We start from the raw sequence: 19,741 nt of genomic DNA, 5'->3' as shown, positions 1-19,741 counted from the left end.
TTTTCATTTCTTCTTGTGGATTTAACTTACCACATCAGTTTTCTTGCTTTGTTTTCACTTTCATTTTTAATTTCAAGGTAGGAGCTCACTGTAACCCAGGCTGACTTGGCACTCACTCTGTAATCCCAGGCTGGCCTTAAACTCACAGCAATTCTCTTATCTCTGCCTCCCAAGTGCTGGAATTAAAGGCATGCACTGCCATGCCCAGCTTTACTTTCATTTTTAAAGGATAGTTTTTCTGGGTGTTGAATTTTTAGTTAACATACTTTTTTCCTTGGTATTTTTTTTTTATTTTTAAATTTTTATTAGCATTTTCCATGATTATAAAAAAAATCCCATGGTAATTCCCATCCCTCTCCCCCCACACTTTCCCCTTTGAAATTCCATTCTCCATCATATTACCTGCCCATAACAATCATTGTACTTACATACATACAATATCAACCTATTAAGTAACCTCCTCCCTCCCTTTCTCTTCCCCTCCTTTTTAACTTACTGGCCTCTGCTACTAAGTATTTTCATTCTAACGCAGAAGCCCAATCATCCTCCTGTTGGAGTGTGCCCTTAATCAAAAAAAAAAAATCAAAAAAAGTGACCTTCCTTATCTTTCTTGACTAATGTTGGACTAAAGTCTACCTTATATTAGGATAGCAACACCTGCTTGTTTTCTAGGCCCATTTGCTTGAAACACCGTCTTCCAACCTTTCACCCTTAGATAATGTCTATCCTTTGTAGAAAGGTGAGTTTCTTGGAGACAACAAATTGTAGGATCCTGCTTTTTAACCCTGTCTGCAAACCTATGTCTTTTTGTTGGGGCATTGAGGCCGTTGATATTAAGAGTTATTATTGAAAGATGTGTATTTATGTTTGCCTTTTTTTTTTTTTTTTCTGTGGTTCTGGTTTTACCTGTGCTCTCTTGTGTTAACTAGTATGTGAGTACTGCTTGTTTTTTCTAGGTTCCTTATATGTGTGCTTTTCCTTTTCTTCAGCATGGAGGATTCTATCAAGTATTTTCTGTAGAGCTGGTTTTGTCTTTACTCCTTCAACCTGCTTTTGTCATGGAATGTCCTTATTTCCCCGTCTATTTGAATGGATAACTTTGCAGGATAAAGTAACCTTGGTTGACAGTTGTTATCTTTCAGGACTTGGAATACATCACTCCAAGCCCTTCTGGCTTTAAAAGTTTGTGTTGAATAATCTGCTGTAATCCTGATGGGCTTGCTTTTGTAGGTAACTTGATTTTTCTCTCTAACTGCTTTCAATATTTTTTCTTTGGTGTGTGTGTTTGGAAGTTTGATTATAATATGGCGAGGAGAGGTTCTTTCCAGGTTTTGTCTGGCTGGGGTTCTAAAGGCTTCCTGTATCTGTATTGGCACCTCTTTCCCAATTTGGGGGAAATTTTCTTCAATGATTTTGTTGAAGATGCCTACTATTCCTTTGGAATGGAATTGTTCTCCTTCTACTATGCCCTGAATTCTTATATTTTATCTTTTCATAGTGTCCCGAATATCTTGAAATTCCCACTCATAGTTTTCTATAAGTTTGTCTTTCCCTTTGTTGGACTGTATTAGATCTGCCACCTGGTCTTCTAGCTTAGATATTCTGTCCTCTCCTTCATCCCTTCTACTGGTGAGATTTTCTACAGAGTTTTTTATTTCATTAACTGTGTTCTTCATTGCTAGTAATTCTGACTGGTTTTTCTTTATTATTTCTATTTCCTTATTCATGTCTTGTATTGCCTTCTTTATTTCATGAAATTGGTGTCCTGCATCTTCTTTGATTCCTTTGATTTCCTCTTTAAGTTCCTCTTTGACTCCTTTGATTTGTTCTCTGACTTCTTTGAACATATTTACAATCATTCTTTTGAAATCTTTCTCAGGCATTTCCTCTAACTCGTTCTCACTGGAGGGCATTTCTGATGCATTAATACTTTTAGATGGATTTATATCATCTTGCTTTTTAGTGTTTCTTGTGTTATAATGTATATTTTTGCATCTTGGATTAAGTTAATGCTTGGATTTTCTGTCTAGCTGGGTATTCTTAGCTGTATCAATTGATTTGATGTTATATATTTTCAGGGTAGGAGCTTAAGGTGTTAGGTGTGGCTCTTAAGACTCTCAGAGTATCTACAAAGGTACTCCTAGGGGTTGAGTTTCCCTGCTATGGGAGTATTGAAGTAGGCTGAGTGGAATAAAATACAGGTAGATTCTAAAAGTTAACTAAACACTGTACCCATTCAATCAAAAACAGCCCCAAGTATGTATGCCAGAGTAGTTATTATAATAACCAGATCCTCTATCAACATGGAGGTTAAGATTTCTGGTCTGTTGAGGGATCCAAGTCAGCTTGTGACCAAGTGAGACCCTTCCCTGGTGCAATCCCAGTTACCTTGAATGATTTTGGTCTCAGTCAAGTTGCTGCCTGGGTCGTCGGGCTGCTGTTCTGATTTCTGGAGCTTGGGCACTGGCTTTTCCTGTGGGGCAAACCGAACCTGGAAACTGTGGCCCTGCAGATCAGCACCTCTGCTGCTGGAACTGCTGCTGCTAAAGGTGCCTCTGCTGGGTCTGTCAGCAGCTGAAGCTGCTGCTGCTGGGCCCACTGCTGCTGCTGCCTCTGTTGCTGCTGCTGCTGTAGCTGCCACTTCTGGAGCCACTGCTGCTGCTGAAGCTGCTGCTGCTGGGTCCACTGCTGCTGCTTCCACTGAAGCTGCTGCTGCTGGGTCTGCTGCTGCTGCCGCTCCTGGGTCTGCTGCTGCTGGGGCCACAGCTGTTGATGTTGCTTCCGGACTCTGTTCCTGCTTGGGTCCCGCTGTCGGCCCAAGTTGGTGTGGCCGGTCCCAGGACGCTGCTCTGTTCGCTGGAGCTGGGCTCAGGCGGTGGGGGAGGGGGGGAGGGAGCCGCAGCTGCTCTGGTTCTCTCGCTGTTCCACATGTTCTTCTACCTTGTGATCTGCTCCTCCGTTGCTCACTGCCACTTTCCCTTCACGTTTCCTGAGTTGTGGAGAGTGCGGTGTGAGGGGAAGCTCCCGCACCTGGCTTTTCCTGTGGCTGTAGCTGAGCCTGGTGGCTTTCTGGTGCCCCGCCACCGCCCTGGTTGGTGGAGCTGCCGGGCCGCTTTTGCCAGCCTGTGCGGGCTCTGGATGCTCTGGATCTCTCCTACTTCTCTGCTGCTGCTTCAATTTCCTATACACCTCACTTTTTAGTAAAAGTGTGTATTTGGCTGAGTTTTTTGGTCTTTTTTCCCCCCAGGCTTCTTTGGCGTGGTACCTATGCCACCATCTTAACTGTAAGTCCCTCTTTTCTTGGTATTTTAAATAGTTACTTTACAACCCTCTGCCTTCCCACTTTTTTTTCCTGATGAAAAGTTAACTGTTAGTTGTAGTCTTATTCCCCAATATATGATTTGTTTTTCTCTTGCTTCTTTCATGGTTTTCTGTATTTTAATTGCTTATGATGTACTTAAGTACACACCTCTTTAACCTATTTGGGAATTGTTGAATTTCCTGTATGTTGAACATTTTATTTTTCTTTCTTTCTTTTTTTTTCAAGGTAGGGTCTCACTCTGGTCCAGACTGACATGGAATTTACTACATAGTCTTCAGGGTGGCCTCAAACTCACAGTGATCTTCCTACCTCTGTCTCCCGAGTGCTGGGATTAAAGGTGTGCACCACCACACCCGACTTCTATTTTGTTTTTCATGTAATTTATTAACTGTTTGAAGTTTCATTAAGCTTAGAACAAGTTATAGAAAAATTTTAATTAAGTCTTATGAAAACACTTCAACATTATATCGTAGCCATTTTGAGGGACAGTAGTAACCTCAGTTGTCCTTAAGGCTCATAAAGTGGCATCACTATTGCCAGTTGTTTCTAACTTTCTGCAGAAATACCTTCACATAAGCAAATTAATTGGCTGGCTATAAGTCTTAGGATATTTTCAGTATAATTCCTTTATGTTTATCTTGGCTTCTTCCTCCCTCTCCTCTATTTTTCTCTCCTCTCCTTTCTTCTGGAATCCCCATTACTTGTATGCTGGTGTGCTACATTTTGCCTGATAGGCAGCTGAGGTAGATCAATTTTCTTCACTCTTTCATTTGCTCTGTTTTTTTAAGGTAGGTTTTATTGTGTAATTTCACTATTTGTCTGAAATCTCAAATCTGTTGTTGAACCCCCTTAGTGGTTTCCCCTGTTGTTGGATTCTTCAACTCTATAATTTCTAATTTATTTGTTTATATTCATTTTCTTCTTTATTGAGACTTATATATTATATCATATATGCTTTTATTGACAACTTCCGTAATTATAGACAATAAACCATGATAATTCCCTCCCCTATTTTATTCTTTAAAAATCCATCCTCGGGCTGGAGAGATGGCTTAGCGGTTAAGCGCTTGCCTGTGAAGCCTAAGGACCTTGGTTCGAGGCTTGGTTCCCCAGATACCACGTTAGCCAGATGCACAAGGGGGCGCACGCATCTGGAGTTCGTTTGCAGAGGCTGGAAGCCCTGGTGTGCCCATTCTCTCTCTCTTTATCTGTCTTTCTCTCTGTGTCTGTCGCTCTCAAATAAATAAATAAATAAATAAAAAAAATCCATCCTCCATCATATCCCCTCCCCCCTCAATTAGTTTCTTTTATATTTTGATGTCATCATCTTTTCCTCCTATTATGAAGGTCTTGTGTAGGTAGTACCAGGCACTGTGAGGTTATTGATATCCAGAACATTTTGTGTCAGAAAGATTGCATTGTAAGGAGTCCTGCCCTTTCTTTGGCTCTTACATTTTTTCTACCACCTCTTTCACAATGGACCCTGAGCCATAGAAGGTGTGATAGAGATGTTTCAGCGTTGAACACTCCACTGTCACTTCTTCTCAGCACCATACTGTCTTCTGAGTCATCCCAAGGTCACTACCATCTGAAAAGAGAAGGCTCTATAACCAAAACTTAGAGTAGCATTAATATATGGGATGAACATTAAGAAAAGTGCTTATAGGGTAGTTTGGTGAGCATAATATATGCATCTAGCCAGGTACCAGCAGGTGTTACCCCCTAGGGCTCATGACCTCCCCTGCCTTTTGGCTAGGTTTTCAGTACTGGGCCTCTAGTCCACTTAGAGAGTGTTTCCTTTCTCCCATAACAGAACACAATTATTGCACCTGTTGGCTAATTTGGCCTGGATGGCCAGTCTTAAGGCTTACAAGTTCTATTGTGGTTTATCTCTGCTGATGACTTCTCTCTCCCACAGGTCTGCATGCAGCATAGTTTTTTCCAGCTTTTGTCAGCTGGTTCACAGGGAAGAGGTTTTCAGTTGAGCTCCAGCTTGATTTCTCAGTGATCTGCAGGCCAAGCATGTGGAATCTTCAGCAATAAAGTCCTGCCATCTAGTTCTGGTGGGAAACCAAGAGCCTTAGCAATGGCCTGTACCACTTTGGGTGCATCAAGGACCTCCCTGGTCAACAACTCACTAGTAATTATCCCATCTCTGTCACTAAATTTTTTCTAGTAACAATCTATGGTTTCTGTCTGCATCATTATCCAATAAAGTAGGTTTCTATACTGCTTATACATAACATCTTAAATTTTGATTAACACTTGCCCATCCTTCCTGAACTCAATCTCTTTCACTGACCTCACTTAGGCCATTTCACCTCTAATAATCTGTTCATCTACTTACATATATACAATACCTTCTCCCTAAGGCCTTCCCTCTCCTCCCTCCCTGATAGCCCCTTTCTAGCTTACTGGCCTCTATTACCAATTTTCACTCCAACTCACATACAACTGTAAACATTTGTAGCTAGTATTCACATATGCTAAAAAACATGTTGTATTTCACATTCTGGGCCTGAGTTACCTCACTTAGCATAGTCCTTTCCAGATCCATCCATTTCCCTGCAAATTTCATAATTTCATTTTCCTTTATTCTTGAATAGAATTCCATTGTATAAATATACTATATCTTCATTATCCATTCATCATTTGAAGGATATCTAGGATGGTTTCATTTCCTAGCTATTGTGACTAGAGCAGCAGTAAAAATGGATGAGCATTACCATGGGATATTTTTTATAATCATGGAAAATGTTTAATAAAATTGAGGGAAAAAAAAGAAAAAAATGGATGAGCAAGTTATCTCTAAGGCAGTAAGGTCTACTGCCATACCACCCTGAGTATGCCTGATCTCGTCTAAGGTAATGAGAAGAGTCCTTTGGATATATGCCTAGGAGTGGTACAGTTGGTTCATATGGTAAATCTATTTTTAGCATCTCAGGAACCTCCACAGTGAATTCCAAAATGGCTGTACCAGTTTACATTCCTACCAGTAATGTACAAAGGTTCCTGTTTTTCCACATCCTTGACAGCATTTATTGTTATTTGTTTTCTTGATGATAGCCATTCTGACAGTAGTGAGATGGAATCTCAAAGTAATTTTAATTTGCATTTCCCTGATGACTAAGGTTGTAGAACATGTTTTTAGATGTTTATAGGCCATCTGTACTTCTTTTGAGAACTCTATTTAGTTCCATAGCTGTTTTTTAATTGAGTTGTTTGATTTCTTATTATTTAGTTTTTGAGTTCTTTGTATATGCTGGATCTTAATCCTCTGTCAGATGAATAGCTGGCAAAGATTTTCTCTCATTCTGTAGGTTGCCTCTTTGCTCTATTCACAGTGTCTTTTGTTGTACAAAAGCTTTTTAATTGCATTAGGTCTCATTGATTGATTAATGGTTTTATTTCCTGAGCAACAGGGGTTACATTCAGAAAGCCATTGCCTATGCCAATATTTTGAAGAGTTTATCTTACTTTTTCCTCTAGTAGTTTGATATTAAGGTCTTTGATCCACTTGGACTTAATTCTAATGCATAGAGAGAGAGATAAGGATCTATTTTTATCTTTCTACATATAGATATATAGTTTTCCTAGCACCATTTGTTGAAGAGGCTATCTTTTCTCCAATGAATATTTTTGGCTTTTTGTTGAAATTAGATGGCTGTAGCTGCCTGAATTTATATTTGGGTTCCCTGTTCTATTCTACTGATCAATGTTTGTTTTTGTGCCAGTGCCATATTGTTTTTGTTATTATGGCTCTACAATATAGGTTAAAGTCAGGTAAGGTGATACTGCCAGCCTTATTTTTGTTGCTCAAAATTGTTTTGAATATTTGAGGGATTTTGTGCTTCCAAATGAATTATTTTAGAATTGTTTTATTTTTCTATTTCTATGAAGAGTGCCATTGGAATTTTGATGGGGATTGCATTAAATGTGTAGATTGCTTTTGATAAGATTGGCATTTTCACAATATTGATTCTTCTAATCCAAGAACATGGCTTTCCATTTCATAGTATCTTCTTCAATTTCTCTCTTGAGTGTTTTAAAGTTTTCATTGTATAGATCCTTCAACTTCCTTGGTTAGGTTTATTCCAAAATACTTTATTTGGGGGGGGGGCAATTGTGAATGGGAGTTTTTCCCTGATTTCATCCTTAGCATGTTTGTTAGTGATTTCTGTGTGTATATTTTGTATCCTGCTATGTTGCTAAATGTGTTTATCGGCTCTAACAATTTGCTGGTAGAGCATTTAGGGTTGTTTATGTATAGAACATATCATTTGCAAATAATGATAATTTGATCTTTTCCTTGCCAATTTATATCCCTTTTATGTGTCTTATTGCTTGCCTTATTGCTATCGCTAAAACTTCCAGTATTATATTAGATAAAAATGGGGACAGTAGACACCCTTATCTTGATCCTGATTTTAGTGAAAAGCTTCAAGTTTTTCCCCATTTAGTATTATTTTGGCTGTAGGTTTGTCATAAATAGCCTTTATTGGGCTGGAGAGATGGCTTAGTAGTTAAGTGCTTGCCTATGAAGCCTAAGGACCCCAGCTCGAGGTTCGATTCCCCAGGACCCACGTTAGCCAGATGCACAAGGAGGTGCACGCATCTGGAGTTTGTTTGCATTGGCTGGAAGCCCTGGCACGCCCATTCTCTCTCTATCTCTATCTGCCTCTCTCTCTCTCTCTCTCTCTGTCACTCTCAAATAAATAAATAAAAATGAACAAAAAAAAAATAAATAGCCTTTATTATGTTGAGATATATTCCTTCTATTCCCAGTTTCCTTAGAACTTTTACCATGAAGGTATGTTGAATTTTGTTAAATGCCTTTTCTGCATCTATTGAAATTATCATGGAGTTTCTGTCCTTTGGTCCATTTATATACTGCATTACATTTAATGATTTGCATATATTGAGCCATACTTGCATGTCTGGGATAAAGCCTATTTGGTAGGAATGGATGAATTATTTCTTATTTTTTTCAAGGTATGGTCTCACTCTAGCCCAGGCAGACCTGAAATTCACTCTGTAGTCCCAAGGTAGCCTTGAACTCATGGCTATCCCCTTACCTGTGCCTCCCAAATGCTGAGATTAAAAGTGTGCACTACCATGTCAGGCTTGATAGTTTTGATATATTATTGTACTCTGTTTACCAGAATTTTGTTGAGAATTTTTGCATCTTTGTTCATGAGGGAGATTGGTCTGTAATCTTTTTGTTGTTATTGTTCTGTCTTTGACTGGTTTGTGTATTAGAGTAATGCTGGCTTTATAGGAGTTTGATAATATTCCTTTCTTTCCTAGTTTATGGAAAGTTTGAGAACCACTGATGTTAGTTCTTCCATGAAAGTCTGGTAAAATTCACCAGTGAATCCATCTGGGACTGGACTTTTTTGGTTGGGAGATTTTTAAATATATAACATGCTCTCCATGCTTGTTATAGGTCAGTTTGAATGGTTTATCTCATCTTGATTTAATTTTGGTAGGTCATCTAAATCAAGGAAATCATCCATTTCTTTCAGATTTTCAAACTTAGTGGAATATATATGTTCTTCAAGTATGTCCTTGTGATTTTCTGAATTTCATTGATGTCTGTTATAATGGTATCTTTTTCATCTCTAATTTATTAATTTGGATCTTTTCTCTTTTCTTTTGGTCAGATTTGCTAAGGCCTTATAAATCTTAATAATCCTTTCAAAGAACAAACCCTTCATTTCATTAATTCTTTGTATTGATTTTTTTGGTTTCTATTTCATTAATTTCTACCCTAATCTTTATTATGTCTTACCATCTACTGATTTTTGGTTTGTCTTGTAATTTTTTCCAAGGTCTTAAGGTGGAACATTAATTTGTTTACTTGCAACCTTTCTAATTTCCTAAATATAAATTTCCCTCTTGGGACTGCCTTCATTTAGTTTCTTAGGTTTTAGTATGTCATGTTATCATTATCATTTGGGTCTATGAATTTTTGATTTCCTTCTTGATTTCTTCAATGATCTATTCATCATTCATTCAGTAGTGTACTGTTTAGTTTCCATGATTTTGTATATGCTCCATAGTTTTTCTTGTTGATTTGTAGTACAAGGTATTATTTTAATTTTCTGGTACTTGTTAAGATTTGCTTTGTGTACTAATATATGGTCTATTTAATAGAATGTTTCATGTACTGCTGAAAAGATTGTGTATTCTGCAGCATTTGTATGGAATGTTCTGCAGGTATCTGTTAGGTCCATTTATTCTAAAACATCATTTAATCCAGATACTTCTCTGTTTATTTTTTGTGAAGATGACCTGTCAATTGATGAGAGTGGGGTATTGAAGTCACCCACTACAGTTGCGCTTGGTGTTATCTGTGACCTTAAGTCTAATAGTGTTTGATGAAATTGGGAGCACCCATGTTAGGTGCCTATATTTTAGCATTATAATGTCTTCCTGTTGAATTGTTCCTTTGAGCAATATAATGTGACCTACTTTACCTTTCCTAACTAATGTTGGTTTGAAGCTTATCCTGTCAGGTATTACGATAGAAACACCTGCTTGTTTTCTAGAACCATTTGCATGAAATGCTATTTTCCATACTTTCACCTTAAGATATTGTCTGTTTTTTTTTCCCCCTGTGGAGAGATGAGTATCTTTGAGGCAACAGACAGAAGAATCCTGCCTTTTATTCTACTATGAAAAATTGTGTCTTCTCATTGAGCCATTGATATTAAGAGTTATTATTGTAAGGTATGAATTTATTCTTTCTATTCTTTTTATTTTGTAGTGCTTCCTGTTTTTCCTTTATTCTCTTGTGTTAACTATTATTTCACTATGGTTTATTTTTTCCTATTTTCTCATGTATGTTTTTATTTCTCTTCAGTATAAAAGATCTCTTAAGTATTTTCTGCATAGCTGGCTTAGCAGGCATATATCCCTTTGTCTTGTTTTTGTTATGGGATGTCCTTGTTTCTTCATCAATTTGGATGTATAGCTTTCCTGGATAAAGTAATCTTGGTTGACAGTGCTATCTTTCAGAACATGGAATACATCATTTCAAGCCCTTTTGGCTTTTAATCTGCTGTTATCCTGATGGGCCAGCCTTTATATGTGAGTTGATATTTCTTTTTTTCTTTTTCTTTTTTTTTCTTTTATTTTTTTTTAAAATTTTACAATTTTTATTAACTTTTTCATTGATTATAAAAAAAAATCCCATGGTGATTCCATCCCTCCACACCCCCACACTTTCCCCTTTGAAATTCCATTCTCCATCATATTACCTCCCCATCTCAATCATTGTACTTACATATATACAATATCAACCTATTAAGTATCCTCCTCCCTTCCTTTCTCTTCCCTTTATGTCTCCTTTTTAACTTACTGGACTCTGCAACCAAGTATTTTCCTTCTCACACAGAAGCCCAATCATCTGTAGCTAGGATCCACATCTGAGAGAGAACATGTGACACTTGGCTTTCTGGGCCTGGATTACCTCACTTAGTATAATCATTTCCAGGTCCGTCCATTTTTCGGCAAATTTCATAACTTCATTTTTCTTTACCACTGAGCAGAACTCCATTGTATAAATGTGCCACATCTTCATTATCCACTCATCAGTTGAGGGACATCTAGGCTGGTTCCATTTCCCAGCTATTATAAATTGAGCAGCAATAAACATGGTTGAGCACGTACTTCTAAGGAAATGAGATGAGTCCTTTGGATATATGCCTAGGAGTGCTATAGCTGGGTCATATGGTAGATCAATCTCTAGCTGTTTTAGGAACCTCCATTCTGTTTTCCACAAGGGCTGGACCAGATTGCATTCCCATCAGCAGTGTAGAAGGGTTCCTCTTTTTCCACATCCCCGCCAACATTTATGATCATTTGTTTTCATAATGGTGGCCAATCTGACAGGAGTGAGATGGAATCTCAAGGTAGTTTTAATCTGCATTTCCCTGATGACTAGTGACATAGAACATTTTTTAGATGCTTATATGCCATTTGTATTTCTTCCTTTAAGAATGCTCTATTGAGCTCCAAAGCCCATTTTTTGATTGGCTTGTTTGATTCCTTATTATTTAACTTTTTGAGTTCTTGTATACCCTAGATATTAATGCTCTATCAGATATATACCTGGTGAAGATATTCTCCCATTCTGTAGGTTGCCTCTTTGCTTTTTTCACTGTGTCCTTTGCAGTGCAAAATCTTTGTAATTTCATGAGGTCCCAGTGATTAATCTGTGGTTTTATTGCCTGAGCAATTGGGGTTGTATTCAGAAAGTCTTTGCCAACACCAAAATGTTGAAGGGTTTCCACTACTTTCTCCTCTAGCAGTTTCAGAGTTTCACGTCTGATGTTAAGGTCTTTAATCCATTTGGACTTAATTCTTGTGCATGGCGAGAGAGAAGAATCTATTTTCATCCTTCTGCAGATATATATCCAGTTTTCAAAACACCATTTGCTGAAGAGGCTGTCTCTTCTCCAATGAGTATTTTTGGCATTTTTATCGAATATCAGGTGGCTATAGCTACGTGGGCTTACATCTGGGTCCTCTATTCTATTCCACTGATCTACATGTCTGTTTTTGTGCCAGTACCATGCTGTTTTTGTTACTATGGCTCTGTAGTACAGGTTAAAATCAGGTATGGTGATACCACCAGCCTTATTTTTGTTGCTCAGTATTATTTTAGATATTCGAGGTTTTTGTGATTCCAAATGAATTTTTGGATTGTTTTTTCTATTTCCATGAAGAAAGCCTTTGGAATTTTGATAGGGATTGCATTAAATGTGTAGATTGCTTTAGGTAAGATTGCCATTTTCACAATATTGATTCTTCCAATCCAGGAACAAGGGATGTTTCTCCACTGTCTAGTGTCTTCTGCAATTTCTCGCTTGAGTGTTTTAATGCTCTCATTGTAGAGATTCTTTACTTCCTTGGTTAGGTTTATTCCAAGGTACTTTTTTTTTTTTTGATGCAATTGTGAATGGGAGTGATTCTCTGATTTCATCCTCTGTGTGTTTGTTTTTGGCATATATGAAGGTTACTGATACCTGTGTATCTATTTTGTATCCTGCTACCTTGCTGTAGGTTTTGATCAGCTCTAACAGTTTGCTAGTAGAGTCTTTAGGGTCCTTTATGTATAGAATCACGTCATCTGCAAATAATGATAACTTGTTTTCTTCCTTTCCTATTTGTATCCCTTTTATGTGTGTCTCTTGCCTTATTGCTATGGCTAACACTTCCAAGACTATATTAAATAAAAGTGGGGACAGTGGACACCCTTGTCTTGTTCCTGATTTTATTGGAAAAGCTTCCAGTTTTTCCCCATTTAGTAATATGTTGGCTGTAGGCTTGTCATAAATAGCCTTTATTATATTGAGATATGTTCCTTCTATTCTCAGTCCCTGTAGGACTTTGATCATGAAGGGGTGTTGGATTTTGTCAAATGATTTCTCTGCATCTAATGAGATGATCATTTGATTTTTTTTTCTTCAACCCGTTTATGTAATGTATTACATTTATAGATTTGTGTATGTTGAACCATCCCGACATCTCTGGGATAAGCCTACTTGGTCAGGGTGAATGATCTTTTTGATATACTCTTGTATTCTGTTTGCCAATATATTGTTGAGAATTTTTGCATCTATGCTCATGAGGGAGATTGGTCTGCAATTTTCTTTTTTTGTTCTATCTTTGCCTGGTTTTGGTATCAGGGTGATGCTGGCCTCATAGAAGGAGTCTGGTAGAATTCCTTTTTTTCCATTTCCTGGAAAAGCTTATGAAGGAATGGTGTTAGCTGTACCTTAAAGGTCTAGTAAAATTCAGCAGTGAATCCATCTGGGCCTGGGCTTTTTTTAGTTGGGAGATTATTAATAACTGTTCGAATCTCCATGTTTGTTATAGGTCTATTTAAGTGATTAATCTCATTTTAATTTAATTTAGGTAGGTCATATAAATCAAGGAACTCATCCATTTCTTTCAGATTTTCATACTTTGTGGAGTATATGCTTTTATAGTATGTCCCTATGATTTTTTGAATTTCTCTGGAATCTGTTGTGATGTTACCTTGTTCATCTCTGATTTTATTAACTTGTGTCTCTTCTCTCTTTCTTTTGGTCAGATTTGCTAAGGGTTTATCAATCTTGTTCATCCTTTCAAAGAACCAACTCTTTGTTTCACTTATTCTTTGGATTGTTTTTTTTGTTGTTGTTGTTGTTGTTTGTATTTCATTAATTTCTGCCCTAATCTTTATTATTTCTTCCCATCTACTGATTTTTGGTTTGCCTTGTTCTTCTTTTTCCAAGGCTTCAAGGTGAAGCATTAGGTCGTTTACTTGTGACGTTTCTTTTTTTTTTTTATTTTTTTATATTATGATCTCTTTATTTATCTTGCTGAAAATGAGAACAACATTCCAAAATAGGTCAAGAAAATTAGTGACAAATAGTAGAGAAGATGTTCCAACTCTCATTTCCTGGCTCAATGTGCTCATAGTGAAAGCAAAAAAGGCAAATGCATGTTTCATTTTATTTTATTTTATTTTATTTTTTTAAATTTAATTTATTAGTTTTCTTTTCAGTAAATACAGGCAGTTTGGTACCATTATTTAGGCTCATCTGTGATCTACCCCCTACCATTATACCCTCCTTGTTAATGAAAATATAGGCACCTAAGGCTATACATTTACCTCTTAGAAGTGCCTTCATAGTGTCCCAGAGATTTTGGAATGTTGTGTTCTCATTATTGTTTCACTCTATAAATTTTTTGATTTCCTTCTTGATTTCTTCATTGACCCATTCATCATTTATTAGTGTATTGTTTAGTTTCCATGATTTTGTGTATGCTCTATAGCCTTTCTTGCAACTGATTTGTAGTTTAATTCCATTGTGGTCAGATAGAATACAAGGAATTATTTCAATTTTCCTGAATTTGTTAAGATTTGCTTTGTTTCCTAATATATGGTCTATTTTAGAGAATGTTCCATGTGCTGCTGAAAGAATGTATATTCTGCAGCCTTTGGATGAAAGGTCCTGTATATATCTGTTAGGTCCATTCCTTCTATAACCTCATTTAGTCCAGATGCCTCTCTGTTTATTTTTTCCCGGGATGACCTGTCAATTGATGAGAGTGGGGTGTTAAAGTCACCCACCACCACTGTGCTTGGTGTTATCTGTGACCTTAGTTCTAATAGTGTTTGTTTGACGAATTTGGTAGCCCCCATGTTAGGTGCATATATGTTTAGGATTGTAATGTCCTCCTGTCAGAGTGTGCCCTTAATCAATATAAAGTGACCTTCCTTATCTTTCTTGACTAACGTTGGACTAAAGTCTACCTTGTCTGATATTAGGATAGCAACCCCTGCTTGTTTTCTAGGCCCATTTGCTTGAAACATCATTTTCCAACCTTTGAACCTGAGATAATGTCTATCCTTTGTAGAAAGGTGAGTTTCTTGGAGACAACAAATTGTAGGATCCTGCTTTTTTTTTTTTTTATTTGAGAGTGACAGACACAGAGAGAAAGACAGATAGAGGGAGAGAGAGAGAGAATGGGCGCGCCAGGTCTTCCAGCCACTGCAAACGAACTCCAGACGCGTGCACCCCCTTGTGCATCTGGCTAACGTGGGACCTGGGGAACCGAGCCTCGAACCAGGGTCCTTAGGCTTCACAGGCAAGCGCTTAACCGCTAAGCCATCTCTCCAGCCCAGATCCTGCTTTTTAACCCTGTCTGCAAACTTATGTCTTTTCGTTGTGGGCTCTGTATGCTCTGGATCTCTTCTACTTCTCTGCTGCCGCCTCAATTTCCTATACACCTCACTTTTTAGTAAAAGTGTATATTTTGCTGAGTGTTTTTGGTCTTTTTCCCCCCCTCGGCTGCTTTGGCGTGGTACCTACGCTGCCATCTTAACCGAAATCTTAAAGTGATATTTCCTTTTAACTGCTTTCAATATGTTTTCTTTGGGTTGTGTGTTTGCAGTTTAATTATAATATGGTGGTAAGAGGTTCTTTCCTAGTTTTGTCTGTTTGGTGTTATAAAGGCTTCCTGTATCTGTATTGGCATGTCTTTCCTTATTTGGGGGAAATTTTCTTCTATGAATTTGTTGAAAATGTCAGCTGTGCCTTTAGTGTGAAATTCTCCTACTATACCCTGAATTTTCATGTTTAATCTCTTCATAATGTCCTGAATGTCTTGGAATTCCCATTCATACCTTCCTATTAGGTTATGTTTCTCTTTGTTGGACTGTACTAGATCTGCTACCATGACTTATAGTTTAGATATTCTGCCCTTCCTTTTTATTCTATTGCAGAGATTTTCTACAGTGTTTGTAGTTGACTTACTCTGTTTTGCATTTATACTATTTAGGATTGGTATTTCTCCATTATTTCAATTTATTATCCACGTCTTGTGTTGACCTCCTTATTTGGTTAAGTTGGTTTCCTATGATTTCTTGGGATTCTTTTCGGTTTTTGTTTTCTTCTTTGATTCCTTTGGTTTCTTTAATTTCTTTGTACATAGATATAATTATTCTTTTGAATTCTTTGTCAAGCATGTCATCCAGTTTCACTGGAGGTCCTTTCTCATGGATTCATAATTTTTGATGGAATTAACCTGTCTTGATTTTTTCATGTTTCTTGTATTATATTGTAGAGATTTTTTGTTTATTTTTATTTATTTAAGTGCAACAGACAGAGAAAGAGGCAGAGAGATAGAGAATGGATGCACCAGGGCCTCCAGCCACTGCAAACAAACTCCAGATGCATGTGCCACCTTGTGCATCTGGCTTACATGGGTACCAGGGAATCAAGCTTTGAACCAGGATCCTTAGGCTTCACAAGCAAGCAATTAATTGCTAAGCCATCTCTCCAGCCCCAATGTAGAGATTTTTGCATCTTGAGTTAATTTGATGCTTGGGTTTTCTAATTATCTGCTGTATTCTTAGATATGTAAATCCAGTGTAATATATCTTCAAAGTAGGAACCTAAGATACCAAGGATGCCTCTTATATTACTCCCAGAGTAATAGCAGAAATTGCCATGGGCTGGCAAAGCTGGGACCACCAGTCTGAGGGAAAACAGGGCCTTGGGAGGTGGGCAAGGAGTCGGCGAAGTGACAAACAGATACACACACAGAGAAGGTTAATGTATCTGAGTATATTTTACTTAAGCAGAGCATCAGGTTATATACAATTCTGGCTGCATAAGCTTAACCTTTGTTTGGTACAGTTTTTATGAATAGCCTTTTCCAGAAATTGAGGCACAAATACATGACTAAAGATTACAATTACAAATTTAATAGTTAATATCTCACCAAAATCAGTGTTAGTCAGTGGTTACAAATGACGTTAGATTTTTAGCCTGCTTCAAGCATCAAGTATTTTTAACAAAAGTTCTAACAGGGCGACTTCAGAACTCTAATATATTTTTTTCCTTGAACCATGCCATAAAAATGTAAGCAAGCACCAAAGTGGCTTCGACCTAGCTAGTCTGTCCACAAAATTAAAGATTACCAAGAAACATGTTTCCCACCATTATTTACTAGTGTATCCCCATCCCTATACACTCCTATGTAAGGTAATGGTTCATCGATGGGTTCTGGTCCTGGGAATTTTGACTATGGCTTGAAACAACAGCAGGGTCTTTGGAGGAAGTGTCACACCATCAGGTGACTTGATTTTTGGAAATTGTTCCACATCTAATTTTTACTAAATTGTGAAAGAACATCGTGCTGCTGTCATGTGTCAGGAACAGAACAGTAGTAATGAAGAAAACAGCTATCAGAGAGCAGCAAAAGGCACTACAATCCTGGAGAATGCACATACTTCCATGAGGCTTTTGTCCTTGAAGCTTTCACCTTGGCCTGGTGAACAGGTCACGCAGACTCCATTGGAGTTGGCGTGGCAAGAAATGACCCTAGGTTGAGTTCGTCTGCTACACAAGTATTCTAGCAAAATATAGGCAAATTCTAAAATTCAACTGAGCAATATACACATTTAATCAAAGCCAGCAAAGAGTATTTATGCAAGAGTGGGGATTAAAGCAAACAGATCATCTAACAAAGCCAAAGTCTCCAAGGATGTGTGTTGATCCACTCCCGTAATCCTGTCAATTGGGAGGGTGAGATTTGTGGTCTAAAATGGGTTGCAGCCTGGGACTGAGTGAGACCCTACCCCCAAGAAAGACGGAAGAGAAAGGCACTATAATTCAGGAAATATCAAAAACAACACAAGTCAACCCCCAAACACAGCTTATTTAAGAGTGGTAAAGCTGACCACTAGTACATCAGTCAAATCTAACCCACAATCTGCCCTAACATGAAGGTGCAACTAGCACTGCCAGAGCAGGCCTATATATCTGAATTTGGGGCGGGTATTCATCCAGAGTATTCTGGCCCTGTTACCTTTTGAGATGGCTTTTGGTCTCACTTATGCTTTGTACTTGGCTAAGCTGGTTGGGCCAGTGGATCTGCTGCTCCAATTGGCTCTGTTAGAAGCAGTGTGGCTGAGATCCCTTGTCTCCAGTGGCTGCTGGTGCTGACAGCTGGGAGAGGGGAGGTTGTGGAGAGGGCCTACGTTCCAGAGCTGCTCAGTGGGTCCCATTTGTCTTCCCCTTCAGGAGCTGCTCAGTTGGTACCTGCTGTGTTCTCTTTCAGATTTTTTAAAAAAATTATTTATTTGAGAGCAACAGACAAAGAGAGAAAGAGGCAGACAGAGAGAGAGAGAGAAAATGGGCATGCCAGGGCCTCCAGGCACTGCAAACGAACTCCAGACGTGTATGCCCCCTTGTGCATCTGGCTAACATGGGTCCTGGGGAGTTGAGCCTCGAACCGGGGTTCTTAGGCTTCACAGGCAAGCGCTTAACCACTAAGCCATCTCTCCAGCCCTCTTTCAGATTTTTTTTGACTTTGTGGAGCTGGTGTGAGTGTAGAAACCCTTCCCTGTGATTCTGCTAGAGCTGGCTCAGGCAGGACCAGAGCATGTGTAGCTCTTTCCAATGGACCAGGACAACCAGCCCTCTGGTGGGAGTTGCTCATGTGATTGGTAGAAGCTCTGGATCTGTTCTGCTTTTCTGTTGTGGTTGATAATCTTATACACCTGCACATTTTGGTAGGAGAATCTATTGTGTTGCTTTCCTGCTTATTCCCCTCCCCCCAGGCTGCTTTGTGAGGCTACTACACTTCCATCTTACCAGAAGCCATCCTTGTCATGATAGAACCATTCATCATGGAGCTGCTGGTCGTAATCTGTGACTTCGTTGATAGGCAACAAGTCCTGGTTCTCCAGAATCTCTTCTCCAGAGAGCTTTTGGTCAACATTTAAATCCAGCTCCTCAATTAGCTGCAGCACCTTCTCTTGAGGAATGCTTGATGACTGAGCACTTCCCACCATAACAGCCCTTGGGGAGTAAAATTGCCATTATTATCTTTGTCATACTCATTCATGAATCTGTCTTTCTCAACAAGTCTGGTATCTTCATTTGCAGTTGGGTCTTGTCGGAAATCACCAAGAAATTCTTCTAAACTAACAGATCCATCACCATTTTTGTCATGCTCCTCAGAAGTCTGTTGAATGACAAATTCTGCCATATAATGAACTTCTTTGGGGTACTCAAAAGCAATAACTTCAAGCTCCTGGCTAGCTTTTTCAAATCTCGTCTTCTCCTGTTAATGAAGCTACCTATAGGATTCCTCTTCTGCATCATCTGGAGCAGTGTCCCCATCCAGTCACACTGTCATACATCTGGATGTGGTATGATAAACAATGTCACAGTGCATCACTGTGTCTATCATACAAGGTAGATGACTTTTTTGCTTCTTGCATACCAGAATTCTTAAGACATCTGAATCTACTAAGCTTGCTTTCGGTGGAAAGCCATCTGAGTCCAAGTCATTTTTTTTTAAAGTAGGGTCTCACTCTGGTCTAGGCTGACCTGGAATTCACTATGTAGTCTCAGGGTGGCCTTGAACTCACGGCGATCTTCCTACCTCTGCATTCCGAGTGCTGGGATAAAGGCGTGTGTGTGCCACCATGCTCAGCTCCAAGTCAATTTTAATTTGATAGCATTTTTTTTCTTTTCACAATTTTTATTAACATTTTCCATGATTATAAAAAATATCCCATGGTAATATCCTCCCTCCACCCCCCCCCCGCACTTTCCCCTTTGAAATTCTATTTGGTAGCATTTTTAATTGGTAGCAATTTTAATTTGGAAACAAATTATTGATTTCTGAAATCAGTCTTACAGGCAACAATACTGTGGAGAATTGTTAAAATGGAAGGCCTTGGAAGCCTCTCTTTCAGAGAAATCTAGAATGGCAAGGTCTTGGCCTCATGGTGAATGGCAGGGCCTGTAGAGTGTTCATTCACTTGCCAGTTGCATTCTGTTGTCTGTGTGACTCCAGGTAACCAAATGGGAACTAGAAAAACTCAGCAAAGGATGTGGATTT

General features: G+C 38.5%; 1 non-coding gene and 1 pseudogene across 1 annotated transcript; both read right to left on the bottom strand.

Moving 5' to 3' along the window:
* Positions 1–3,787: 3,787 nt before the first annotated feature.
* Positions 3,788–3,918, bottom strand: LOC123453462. Its single transcript, XR_006632843.1, has one exon. It is a non-coding gene; the product is annotated as a small nucleolar RNA SNORA33 (small nucleolar RNA).
* A 14,492-nt stretch (positions 3,919–18,410) lies between these two features.
* Positions 18,411–19,189, bottom strand: LOC123464384 (annotated as a pseudogene).
* Between the last annotated feature and the right edge of the window lie 552 nt (positions 19,190–19,741).

Source organism: Jaculus jaculus, chromosome 11 (assembly GCF_020740685.1).
Source record: "Jaculus jaculus isolate mJacJac1 chromosome 11, mJacJac1.mat.Y.cur, whole genome shotgun sequence".
Lineage (NCBI taxonomy): Eukaryota > Metazoa > Chordata > Mammalia > Rodentia > Dipodidae > Jaculus > Jaculus jaculus.
The sequence above is the reverse complement of the archived record's forward strand: the minus strand, read 5'-3'. Positions and strand labels throughout refer to the sequence as shown.